The sequence below is a fragment of the Phocoena sinus genome, chromosome 8, assembly GCF_008692025.1.
Source record: "Phocoena sinus isolate mPhoSin1 chromosome 8, mPhoSin1.pri, whole genome shotgun sequence".
Taxonomy (NCBI): Eukaryota; Metazoa; Chordata; class Mammalia; order Artiodactyla; family Phocoenidae; genus Phocoena; species Phocoena sinus.
Window position 1 is genome coordinate 5208474 of NC_045770.1, and position 13396 is coordinate 5221869.

The window sequence follows — 13396 nt, forward strand, 5'->3', positions numbered from 1 at the left end:
GTGTCCCAGCCACCCAGCACCTCCAATTCCACAGCCCACGCAGCCCCCCGGGGCCACTGGAGACAGCTGACTCTATTCCCATGTCACAGTCTGGGGAGCACGGCGTGGCCTCTGATGTGCATTCATTGCTGCAGGACTTAGAACTAAACCCAGGACTCCTAGTCTCTGGCTCTATTTGATCTTAGTATTCCACATAACGGTAAAACAGCAAGTGATGTTCATGGAGCATTTAGCAATAACAAGACACTTTCACACAGTACCGTGTAAGCCAAGTGTAATTTGTCCTTTTTCAGATGAAGAAGCTGAGACTCAGAGAGGTTATGTAACTAACCCAATGTGACGCTGCCATGAAGGGGCAAAGGCAGACATCAAACCCAGAGTTTTCTGACTGCAGGTTCAGTGTTTTTCCTACTAACTCGAGCTCCCTGAGGCTCTTGCCCTGAACTTGAGGCCCTTATTCTGAAGCATGTTTCCTCCCCCTGAATGAAATCTTAATGACCTTGCACCCAAAGTCACTGAGGGGCCCGAGAGACAGCAGGGACCCAGGCTGGAAGGCCAGTGAGAGCTGCTCTTTGGAATCCAAGTTCTCAATATTCTGGGAGGGCCTGGGCGTCGTGGTTTGTTCTGTAGGCGCCGCGGGTTCTGATGATTTGTCCCAGGGCATTCCTCGTGGGTGGATCTCTGAGCAATGAGGTGCAGGGCTGGTCGCTGTGGTAGGAGATGATTGTCACATCGGCTAACTTGGCTGCAAAGGCATCAACTTCAAGGTCACTGGACTGGCCCGGGGCACCTGTGCTTCGTCACTGTAGGAGTTGGCAATTTCCAGAGCCTGGGTTTGCATGCCCGAGTCGAGAAGCTGAGCCCCATAAATACGCGAGCCTGGACCAAAGTGCCTGCCAAGTACCAGCTCGAGGGCCGTCTGGTCCCTGCCCAGCCCTCCTCACCTCCCAGGGCATTCAGCGAACAGAAGGGTGACTAGCTGGGACCGTGTGAACTTACTTGCCTTGACTTTTGATTTTATGGGGACACGTGTGAGTAACTGAGAATCTGGAACAAAGTGTCCGAGTCACTGAACTGAAACTCTACAAAACCATGGGCCAGTGTTGCCGCCACCCTCCCCTCTACCTTCCAAAGGATCCCAGCAGCACCCCCTGGTCCTACGTCCACCCATGTCCCCACCTCACACCTGCTCCCCAAACAGACGAGTATACAGGGCAGGCATCAACCATCCCTTCCTGCTCTGGTCTGCTGTCCTGGCTGGACCTACCTGCTCTGTGGGCTTCCGGTGCGTCTGGGCATGCCTGAGGGAGTTATGGGTGGTCCTCTGAGAATCTGTTGGTTGCCACAGGGATTGTAGCTCTAAGATAAAAGCATCGGCCAGACTACATGACCAGCGAGCCACCCTTGGTCTTCAGAGTGGAGGCATGATTATGACCACCGTGTGGCAGGGGCCGCTCAGCCCTGTCCTTCGCTCAGGCCCCATGGATGTGTGGCTGGGTCCTGGCAAGGCTGTCTTGGTAGCTTTCCAGCAAACAGAAGTCCCCACCCCTGCCCCAAATGAAAATTGCCTCCTCTGCTTACTTGGTCATAGCATGGCGCAGCATAGGGACCCCTGTGTGTCTGAGTGGTCCCGAGGGAAGGAAGACATAGGGTGCTCTGTGGATATGATGTCACCACTGGGTGCCAGGGCAGCAAACAAAGAAAAACTACAGGATGCCTGTACCAGCTGGGAACTCCAAGAAGTAGATGTCTTTTGTGGGATGCCGGTGCTTTGCAGGGGAACAGGCATCCTGTGTTCGCAGGCTGTACACGGCAAAGGGGAGGGAATCCATTGCGGTCGTTCATTCATTCTTCGGACAAGGTTTCAAGCTTTGGAGCTTGGGAGCTCAGAGAACTCGGGGGATGAGGAACCTGTTTCCTGGGAACATCAAATCAGCGAGAGAGAAAGCCATGCTGAGGCATAAAAGCGGCAAGAAAAGTACCCCAGAGACCGCACGAGTTAGGGGACAAAGACTTGGCCGCTGACGGGTCTGGGATTCTTTGTGGAGATGCCCAGGGGGACAGCCTGGAGGCGGCACCCTGTCTTCCCTGCAGCCCCCTGGGGACAGGAGCCAGGGAAGTGGTGAGGCTTCAGAATGCAGGGCAGGGTTTCTGTGAAGCCACCCCCGGACCTCTTGGGCTGTCTTCCTGCCCTGTTTGTATTCACCACTTCAGTCCACGAGACAACCTCTCTGTCCCAAGTGTTAAGATGACCTATATATTTCATCCTTTCCCAAAGACTTATTTATTTTTTATGATTTTTAAAAATTGAAGTATAGTTAATTTACTTAGTTAATTTACTAAGTATGTTAATTTACTAACAAACTAATGTGTTAGTTTGAGGTGTACAGCAAAGTGATTGAGTTCTATATATATTTAACATGTATATGTGTGTGTGTATACATATATATACATATATATATACGTTCTCTTTCAGATTCTTTTCCCTTATAGGTTATTACAACATACTGAGTATAGTTCCCTGTGCTATACAGTAGGTCCTTGTTGTTTACCTGTTTTATATACAGTAGTGTGTATATGGTAATTGCATACTCCTAATTTATCCCCCCTCCCCTCCCCTTCGGTAGCCACGTTAGTTTTCTATGTCTGTGAGTCTATTTCTGTTTTGTAAATAAGTTCATTTTCTTTAGATTCCACATATAAGTGATATCATCTTCAAAGATTTACTTTTATATGCTTATTCTTTTAAACTTAGAGTAAGTTACTCAGGCTTGTTTTCTTCCAGGAATTCTCCCTTTAAACAAGCACACACTGCAAAACGAAGAGAAATGTGAAAGAAATTTAAAACAAGAAAGAGGGCGCTCTCTATAACCTGCGTTTGCAATTTCACCATCAAGCCCAGGGCCATCTCCCCAAGGCGCTGGGAGAGGGAGCCTGGGGTCCTCCTTGAGGGTTACCGTGTTCTCTGCCCGGTTCCTGGATCCTCAAAGACAGGAAGGACACTGGGGGAGAATTCTGTTGATGAGATTTGCTTGGTATTTACACCTCCACAGCGCCATGGAGTTAGTCTTGGATTTGAGTTCTGCTTCCCCGGAGCTCATTGTCTGTGCAAGCCAACCCCAAATGAGCCATTCCTGTGCAGGCTGGGGGAACGAATGGATTATTTCCATTTGAAGACAAAACAAATTCAGCTGTAGCTCACCAGTAATCGCCCTGTGAGTGCAGAGGGGCATTGAGAAGAGCATCACTTCGCAGGCCAAAATGGCTTCCTCTCCTCCTCTCTCCAGCCCCACCACTGTTTTTTTTTTTTGGTACGCGGGCCTCTCACTGTTGTGGCCTCTCCCGTTGCGGAGCACGGGCTCCGGACGCGCAGGCTCAGCGGCCATGGCTCACGGGCCTAGCTGCTCTGCGGCATGTGGGATCTTCCTGGACCAGGGCACGAACCTGTGTCCCCTGCATCGGCAGGTGGACTCTCAACAACTGCGCCACCAGGGAAGCCCTACCCCACCACTCTTAAGTATTGAATGTACTTTGTATAATCTTGGTGGAATTGTTATTGTTATTAAAGAGAATATAGTTTTTACAATCCCAACTGGCTTTTTCCAAGTAACTAGCTGCATACTGAAAGGAACAAGTCCCCGGCACATACTGTGTGGTAGCCCGCCCCTAATTCCTGCTCTGATTTTTCGTACTGTGACCATGTTCTATTTGTTATACCCAGTGTAATAAAGAAGAGCATCACATCTAGAATGACAGAGGTGATGGTCCTGTCCCACGTGGGCTGGTTGGAGGGCACCTCTGCAGAGCTGGACTCCAAGGGGCAGGTTCTTAAGAAGACTACGGGCAGGCTGGAGAGTCTGGGTGGAAGTGGTTGAGGAAGGAAGCTTGGAAAATGTGGGCAACAAGGAGGTGACCTCTAGGTTCCCTTTCAGTGTGGGAGGTTTGCGAATCTATGAACCTCTCTTTCCATTCCAAGAAGGCAGCTGCCCCAGGAGATGGGGGTACACCATCTTTCAGATTGCTGGTCTGGTGTCTAGTGATCAAAAATACGGGGCCAGCCGAGTTCACGTAGGAACTGAGCCTGGTCTCAACCCCAGTCTATCCTGGGTCCCTTTAGGAAGGGCATTTGAGGCCCTGTGGGAACTGACCTTGCTAAGCCTCTGTGTCCTCTTCTCTAAAATGAGGATTAGAAAGATACTTCTCTGCCTCCTTCACAGAGACACAGACAAGACAAAACAGCAAAGTGTCTCGAACTGCAGATCAGAAGCAATTACAGTAAGTCCCCTACATACGAACGAGTCCCATTCTGAGAGCGCATTTGTTAAGTCCCACAAAGTTAGCCTAGGTACCCAACTAACACAGTCGGCTATAGAGTACCGTACTGTAATAGGTTTATAATACTTTTCACACAAATAATGCATTAAAAACAAACACAAAAAATAAAACATTTTTCATCTTACAGGACAGTACCTTGAAAAGTACAGTAGTACCAGCTACATCACCGCTGCTTTTACGCTTGCTTCCGGACATCCTGGGCTTGAAATAGAGATACTGGACTCTACACAGTACTGTACAGTAAAGTACACAAAAGCACAACCACTTGGAGAGGATGCACGCACGTGAAAATGTATGCCAGACACGTGAACTAACTTACGTGATTGGACATGTGAACACACGTTCGCATCTTTGAAAGTTTCTAACCTGAAGGTTCGTATGTAGGGGGCTTACTGTGTTACCTTTACCCAAGCACTCCCTGCCACACCTCTCTCTTGGGCTCGTCCCGAGTAACACCTGTCACAGAGCAACCCCTCCACCATGGGACCAGGGACCCAGACTCCAGCCTGCTGATGGAAGACATGGGGAACCACAGGTTTCAAAGCACACGGCCCTGGGGAGGCATCCATTCTCGGGGGAAGGACAATCCAGTCCTGGGCGTTATAGGGAGCCCACCTGAAGGGAACCCCCTGCAGCCGTGCTCTATGTATCTCGAGGGTTGGGAGGTGGAAAAATACATTTCTGCTGACTATTGAAGTAGCACTTGCTTCAGGGGAACTAACATCTATTTATACTTGGGAGCTTTTCTGAGGGGCGAGAAGGCCTCGGAGCACGGCTGAAGGCTAGCACCTTTTCTAGAAAGCCTGGCAGAGACAGAAATGAGGGCAAGTCTGCAGCCTCTGGGCACCTTTTCTTCCTCGTTTAATGGTATGAGTGGCAGGGCTCTACAAGGAACACGAGTGAGACTCTGTGTGTGAGATTTGGGCTTCCAGGATGTGTCCCCACCATGTCTTAGAGGAGGAAACATTTTATATTTGTCAGAAATGTGCTAGAGATGTCAAAATAGGCAGCAATTATGTAAATACAAAAGTCTGGATAAAACATGGCAAAATTCCTCAAGATAAGAAATACAAAACAAAGAAGAACTTCCAGCATCGTCTTACATTGAGACCCATGGCTCTTGCATTCTGAGTGTCCGTCCCCTCCCCCTAGGGCCAGGTGACTCCCATGGAAATGTGGATAAAGGTCAAATGCAAGCACAGCCCCTCCCTCTGCCATCTTGTCCCCACCTGCCCCTCTTCTGCCTTATCTGCCAAGATGTCTGTTCTTAAACCGACGTGTCTCCCCTCGAGTCCTCTACGTGCTCCAAACTCACTGTTGTTCTCCAGCCTCCAAGCTACTTCTCCTTCACCCACTTCCCACCTTCCACCAGCTAGTTTCCAAGTAACCAGCTGCAGACTCAAGGGAGTGAGTGTAATTCTATCCTCCTGATAGCATCCAGCTATACATCACCATCTATATGAGGCCCCCCCCAATTCCTCCAGCCAGAAGTAACCTCTTCTTCCATTTATTCACGACACTTCCCATGAATTTATGCCTTATTGTGTCTGTGATGTCTTCTCCCCTACAAAGCATTAAACTCTTGAAGGGCAGGGACCATGTTTTATTCACGTTGTAACTTCCCCAAGTGCCTGGCACTGTGACTTTTAAAGGAAGGCCCTCGACAAGATTTTAGTGAATTAAACGGAATCATCAAAATCCTCCCTTTGTTCAATCCTATTTTTCTTTTAAATGTCCCTTGACCTGGAATTTCTCACAGAGCCATGGATGCATTACCATCTTCAAAGGCAGTAAATGTTTCAGAGGGAAGCATTTCATCTCTTGCACACAGATTTCTCAAAACCTTTCCATTGTGAAGCCCGCGTAACGGTGTTCTTTCCTTTTTGTCACCTCAGTGGGATTACCCAGTTCTCCTCTGAGGCAAACGTGTTCAGACTGTACCACATCTCTTTCACCAGACACTTGTTCTCCGAAAAAATCGAGGCACAAAGATGAAAGAACATATTCCCGCAAAGAGTCCCTCTATCTTTCCCCATTTAGGAACTAGAGGCTAAAGGGGCCATGTGTTCGCTTGTCATGGAATCACCTTTGCTGCCCTTCCTAAATCAGAGGACACGGGTCACATCTGTAGGAAGGCGGTGGCCTGGGACACAGGAGATCTCTCCCCTTATGTGCGGAGGGGAGACAGCCTGTAGATTAGTGGCTAGAAAAGTAGATTCCTACTCTGTGTTAGAATAACATGGCCATGTGCTTGTTTTGCAAAAAGGACGTGTGCAGGAAGGGACTCATGGTCTCCCACTCAGTGCAAAGATTTTCCCACAATCCCCCTTCTGTCTCCAGTACAGGGCTTCACCCTCATCCTCAGCAACATTTGAAGAACCCCAGTCCACACTCTCCCTGGCTTTCTCAAATCCTAGGAGTGGGGATTTTGTTCCTGATAAGGAATTTCAACCGGTTTTCCTGTCTTCCGTCCCGACATGAGCATTGCCTCCAGGGGTGCCTGGGCTCCCTCGCCCTGGGCTTTGAGAGCTCAGCTTTGCCACTAGACGCCGGCTGACTTCTCCCACGGTGAGTACTTGTGTTCAGCCCTTGCCGCTCTACCCTGTTCATATACTCTCCAGCTTCTTGAATTTTGTACAACTCTCTTGACCACTTTTGTTCCCTTTCCTGTGCTCTTTGTCTTTGTGGATTTTCACCTTTTAAAATTCCTTTACCCCCATTTTTGTTGAGCTCAGGAGGGAGCAAAAATAAACATTTGTTTCATCTACCGCATTTTCATCTTACAATTCTTTAAAATTTCCTTTCCTGATTCCCAAAATGATGAGTTCAGCACTTTGCCAAGAATATATGCTCTACCCAAAGCGTGCAGTTAGAACTGCTTTTTAACTAACCAGAGCAGAGGCAGGGCAATGACTTGAAGCTCTGTTTCCCCCTACGGGAAACTGTGTCCGCCTCGCAGTCGATCGTCTCAACAAGGCAGTGGCTGTCAGGGCCCGAGCTTCTCGTGTAGGCGTGAAGTTAACCTCTGGCTGGTCACATACTCAGTGTGTCCCCAGAGACAAGTCTTTCCCCCTTTGTCTGTATGTTGATTAAAATGACACTTTCCCAAACGTTGTTAGGATGACGTGAAGTGACACAGCGCAGACTGGGAGCCCACCCTGGGTCAGGTTCCCCCTTGCTCTGCTCAGACCAGGAATAATTTGCCTTGGCAGCATTGCTGTGATTTGCTGCTCTCACCTGCTATTCATCGCATACCCACTCTTGGGACCCAGAACTGGTTCCGTTTTGCAAGGCCTGCCTACTTTCCCTGCTGTGTGCTCTGCACCTGGTCCCAGCCCTGCGGAAATTGTTGTGAGCTGCCCTTTGTTGTGTGAGCGGGATGCCCCGTATCCCCTAACCAGACAGGCACCTCTAAAGACCTACTGTTTATCCAAATTGCTCCCGTTGGAATATTGGTCATGAATGGGATAATATCTTTGAAATGTTCCAATTTTCTTTAAAGAAAAGAAAAAGAAAACCAGTCCATCGACTCTGGTCCCTGGCTCAGGTGCAGAGGTTGGGGCTCCTGGCTGTGTTTGAGGAATAAATGTCTGTGAACACCAGCGGGGTTAGCGCAGCGAGACCAAGGCGAAGCCCGGGGGGAAAGGCACTCTGTGTGCTGCCACGGGCTGTCAGGCCCAGGAGGATTGTCTCTGTGACCGCAGAGGTGGGAGAAGCGACAGACGGTGGGACAGGGGTAGAATTTCTCCATGAAGACCGTGGGTAGGAGGAGAGACTGAGGAAACGAATCATGCTGGTCTCATGCGAGATGCAGCATCCCATCAGATCAAGCGCCTTCACTGGCACCTTATAACCAAGGCTCCTGGAGCTGGGAGAAGCAGCTGCCCTGCCCTCCCTGTTGCTTAGCAACAGCCTCTTTCTTATTCCCAGATGGTCCCCAGGGGCCGTTCTGAACTGGGGGGCAAGGAGAGGGAGGAAGGAGGTAAGATAACTACCTGGTCTCCATAACAATGAGACGCCTGGCTCCATCCTGCAAGGGACCTGACCTGCAAATGAATGAGATACTTAAGAAAATGTTTATTTTCCTCATTTGGGGTCTGTTCTGTGCTGACTCCGAGAATTAATGCTTACCTTTGCGAGGTGCAGGTTTGTGTTTCCAGTTGTCTGGAGGAGGATTGGAGAATGAGAGGCACATCTGCGGCTCACGCTGGCCCGGAGACCCACCGTGGCTCTTTGGGTCCCTGCTCTGAAATTGAAGATGAGAGCCCTTTTCCTGGATTGCCCTGTGTGAACCCGGTGCCTGCCCTGCAGTGGCCCTGACCGCTCCCGTCCTGTCTGAACAGCCCAGGGGAGAGGGAGGGGAGGCGGAAGCACCCTAGGCCGCTCTGGAGTCTAAGGAAGCTTCCAGTGGCCATAGGGGAGTTCTCCAGCCACGGTTGCTCTGGAGGAGGCCCCTCTCCATCACCAGCTCCCTGGGTGTGCCCTGTGCTCAGCCGTTGTGGGGCGCAGCTGCTAGGGCCCCCGGTCGCCCACGCTCTCTGCACTGGGTGTCTGCAGGCTGCATTCCTATGCACCCCACACCCAGACTTGGGGCGATGTGCTGCTCAGGGGTGGTGGTGGGGGGAACCTGGGGTGGGAGGTTATTCCCCGGGTGGGGTAGGGATGCCAGGGAAGGTAGGTGGAGGACCACACAGTGGGGGATTGAGAAAGGAGGTAACTTTGGAGAGAGGGGAGAGCCTAGGGAGAGGGGGTAGGGACTGCTTGCCCACAGGGGACCGTCTGTGAAGGGAAAAGGTCATATTTAGCACAAGCTTTGGAACTCTCTTCTTGTTCTTTTTCCCGTGGCACTGCTGTTCCCTAGAATAAGTCTCCTACAATCAAACTTCATACGGGAAATGCCTCTATAAGTTCTTTTACTTACATCTACTCTATTCTTTTTGCTTTATCATAAAACTGATGATACACAGGTTTGAAAACACAATTTCCTTTCCTCATGGAATTATCAGTTTCTATTTTATCGTCTCTAAGAAAACCAAAATGTATACCTTCTCCTGGTTTTCCTGTGTCAGAATCACTGGAATGTGGCCTCCAAACTACAGCCCAGCTCTGCAGCTTCTCCCGTTCTTTGAGTCACTTAGACCGGAGTGAAATCTGATACTTCATGTCATCTCGTGAGGTGCTGAGTGGAGACCGGCAAGAAGGTGAAGGTGAAGGGTGCCTGCATTCGCCCTCCGGCCCCGCGCGGCCCCCCCAACCGCTACTCCACGAGTACAAAGTGACAGCTTACTAGGGGAATGTTTTCTGATGCCCCAGTGGTGACTAGCGGTGAAATGAGTGAGGGTCCACAGAGGCCACTGGGACCGGGAGGAACCCAGACACCAGGACGGCTCAAGAGGGCGTAAGACACCAAGTATGAACCAGAGGGAGATGACCCTAAGGGCTGGGGTGGGAAGGAGGAAAGAAAGCAGATACTGGGCTGTGTTGATTTCCCAAGCCTTCGCTCAAAGCCAAGTACGTGACAAGTCCGTTCCATCCATCACCTCCCTACCCACTGCAGACCCTGAGTGACAGAAGCTAGGAGCTCACCCCCAGTGAGGTGCTTGTGCCGCAGGGCTCCCTTCCCTTTACAGGGCTCTTCTGTAAAGTCTCGGCTACAGAGCTCTGCACTGAACTGGGACCAGGGTGGCAGAAATTGGCCGAGGGAACGTCAGGCCAGCCTGACCTGTGGTCACTGAGGAGCGTCACTGAGCAGGAGAAATTTTGGAAAGGGCTCCTCGGGGACCCCGGTGCCCCCATCCGGGAGCACCCAGCCTTCACGCATGCGTTTGGCTGGGACCCTCAGCCGGTACACACTGGTTCCAACACGGCTCCATAAACATATCCCTCGTAATTAGCCCTGGCGGCTCAACACCTCTGCTGTATCCGGCCCACTTACCTGCCACGCCTCCTCTTATTGGAACCGGTTCTAAGTAAACTGTGTTCTCTGAGAGCCGTTGCATACAGAGGAGTCGGCAGCCGGTCTGAGCTGACCCATAGACTCATAAAAACGAACAGGGCCCCGGGCCCCGTCACCTGGGCCATCCAAATTCTTGAAGCAAAGGTGCAAGGACTCGCTCACATCAAGGACCCGGCTGCTTTCTAGGGGACCAAGAAACTGAGCTTTTTTCTCTGTGTTCACGCTGGCAACCCATGAGGTAAGGGGAGAAATGCCACATTGCTCCTTTGGGGAGTTAATCAAAAAGGAGTGAATTCTGGTGGAAATTTAGCCTTCTTTTCCCCACCTCAAATCTAGACAGACTGTCCACCATTCCCAGGGGATAAAAGTGTGGTTTTAACTCCCTTGCTTGATGGTCTGTATCTTTTGATTGCACGTGGATGACGAGCCATGAGCTTCCTCCTGGCCACCCTTGGCCATTCCACGGCGCTGAGCATCACGCCTGGTTCCACCACCTTCTCCTCGTCGTGGTGGAGACAGACGTGCGTGGGCTTCTGTCCCTGATGGCTTCAGCTCCTGCAAGAGCAGAACTCTCTCTGCCTTTGCCGTCATTCAGGTAGAGGGTAAGGGTGCTAGTGAGGTCCACTGTGGAAAGCGCTGAAGGCTTGACTGGGTGGAATGTGTTAGTAAGACTCTTTGCTCACCTGCAGCAAAAGTGCCTTTCCTTCACTTGGCGAAATGCTGCATGTTCCGAGTGAACGCATCTGGACTCCTCACTGTTTGTTCAGCTCCCTAAATACAGCTTTGACAGATGCTCTGCACCGTGAAGGGCAGCCGTTCCCTGTGTTCCACTTCGTACGAGCCCTAGAATGAACAGGCCTGGAGCCCCCTTCTCCAAACCTCCATGTCGTATAGATGCTACGCGTAGTTGCTCAAAAGGTGTCTGTCTTTTGCGATTGGCAAGCTTTAGGAAAATTGTGTTTGCTTTTTTCTGTAGTTGGGCGAACAAAATAAAGCCAAGCATGGTGATGGGAAGGACACCATTGTCAACAAGGACTTACCCAGCCCACTGGCAGGTGCCCTTCAGTCATACACTTAGCTTGCATTGTCTTAATCTGCCCTGTTTTGTGAAAGTGTATCCCTACGAAGTTAGCTTCAGTTTCTCAAAACACAGTGGAGTCGAGTGTCTGGGAAGGTGTGAACCATCAGAAAAGACTTTTTTGAATACATAAGGCACGAAGATGGCTTTTCTCCTGGGTAAGAAGGACATCAATTCAGCTCAGGTGCAGGGCTGGATCGGCAAATCAGCACAGGGAGCAGATGATTTGTGAATGGTTCTTGGAGCTTTGATGTTGCTGGTGGCTTTGGTTTTCCGTGATTTTTTTCCAAATACATAAGATGCTGTAATTGCCAAGAAACACTCTGCAGAGTTGAGACTCAGTCATGTCTTTCTTCCTTTTCCCAGCAATTCATGTCTTCTGTGCTGGGTTACAAATCTACCCTGGACCTTTTCACAGCTCAGTGATTTTCTGAGGATTCAGCTTTGATCACATGCTTTGCCTCTTACCTGGCATGTGGCTTCCGTGGAATCAATGCTTCTTAATTCTTCCACTTAAGAGTTCTCACTGGGATCGCTTACATGTCCTGAGGTTGATTCAAATTTCACTCCTCCTGGATCTACAATTTAAGATGCTAATCACGACTACTGCGTTCTTCTCTTCACTATTGCCCTTTCTGTTAATATTATTATTAGGCATACAGGTTTTTTTCCCCATTTGCCTTTCAACAAGCCTATAATGAGCACCCACTGTCTTCTGGGAACTCTTTGAAGTCCTGGGAAATTACTGAACAGCCCCTGTTCGCATGGAAGTTACAGTTTGGGAGGGTGGGTTGTGCACGTGGACGTAGACTGTCACACTCCAGTAGGATAAATGCTACAGTGTAGTCATGATATAATCATTGCCTGCACAGGAAGGACTGCCCAGTTTGCCTGTGGAAGGCCTCCTCGTGGAGTTGTGACCCTCAGCTCGCTGGGTGGGCAGGATGGAGCCGCTGGAGACAGGAGGAAGGGCATTCCAGAGCGAGGGAACAGCATGTACAAAACCACAGAGGCATGAGAGAACATGGCGTATTCAGTGAATACTGAGCTGGCATGGCTGGGGTCGGGGGACGGGGAGGGGAGAAGAAAGACGGAGCTGTGAGGGGAGAGCTCACCATGAGGGACCTCATGCGCGATGCCCAGGAGCGTGGCAGTATCTTGAAGGTAGTGGGAGGCCACGCGAGGTCATATTTACAATTTAGAAAGGCTGCTTTGTCTGCAAAGTGCAAAGTGGGTTGAGCTGGGGTATGACCATTGCCAGGAAACCAGTTAGGAAATTACTAAAAGGCAGAATACACGAGACCTAGGACAGACTGGCTGTGACGATGAAGCATAGCCCTGACACGGGAAACTGAGGGTTGGCTGGTCTCATTCTGGAAATTTCCCCAAAGTCCAAACGATGAGCAAACTTTGAATGGAAAAGAGCATTTTCTCTACCCTGGGCCTCACGCACCCACCACGGCTTCCCGGGCCCAGAGAAATGAGTTAATGGGCCCGGATGTTACAGGAGGCCGCTGCTGTGTGGGGCAGAGGCCTGGCCTTGCAGGGGCCCCCTCCTCAGAAATGTAGCCTCCGGTCATTTGTTTTCCTCCATCATTGAGGTAAGTGCCTGCCTGTCTGCGGTGAAGGAGTATCTCTTTCTCCTTCTCTCCTTGATCACCCGGGCCTAGATAATGCGTCGCCCTGGATCTCTGCTGAGCCCCGGTGTCACCCCTTAGGAGGCAGGGCAGAAAATGTGTCTTTCCCGGCAGTGGAGCTTAAACTGGAGACAATATCAGAAAGAATAACAGAATTGCTGGGCTTTAGAGGCCGCTGTCGCCGTTGTCGCCGTTACTCTTAAGTACCATTAATTGCCCCAAAGTGTTCCCTACTCACACTGAGCAGTTACTTAGCTGAATCTTCCTTGTGGGTCATTCCTATGAGTAGGTGCTCTTTTCTTTTTTTTTTTTTTAATATAGAATAATCTTTCTTTTTCTTTTCTTTTTTTTTATTGGAGTAAAATCACTTTACAATGTTGTGTTAGTTTC

At 50.1% G+C, this 13396-nt stretch overlaps 1 protein-coding gene across 3 annotated transcripts in view; it reads left to right on the forward strand.

Annotated features, from left to right (window-relative positions):
• The first annotated feature begins 10290 nt into the window (after nt 1-10290).
• The window catches only part of KCNJ1 (potassium inwardly rectifying channel subfamily J member 1), a 29715-nt gene continuing 26609 nt past the window's right edge, over nt 10291-13396 (forward strand). For 2 of the 3 annotated variants that reach the window (XR_004351223.1, XR_004351224.1), the window contains exon 1: nt 10291-10529. The gene's annotated coding sequence lies outside the window, so the exon portion shown is untranslated. The remainder of the gene's footprint in view (nt 10530-13396) is intronic. The other variant, XM_032641927.1, reaches the window with a different exon arrangement.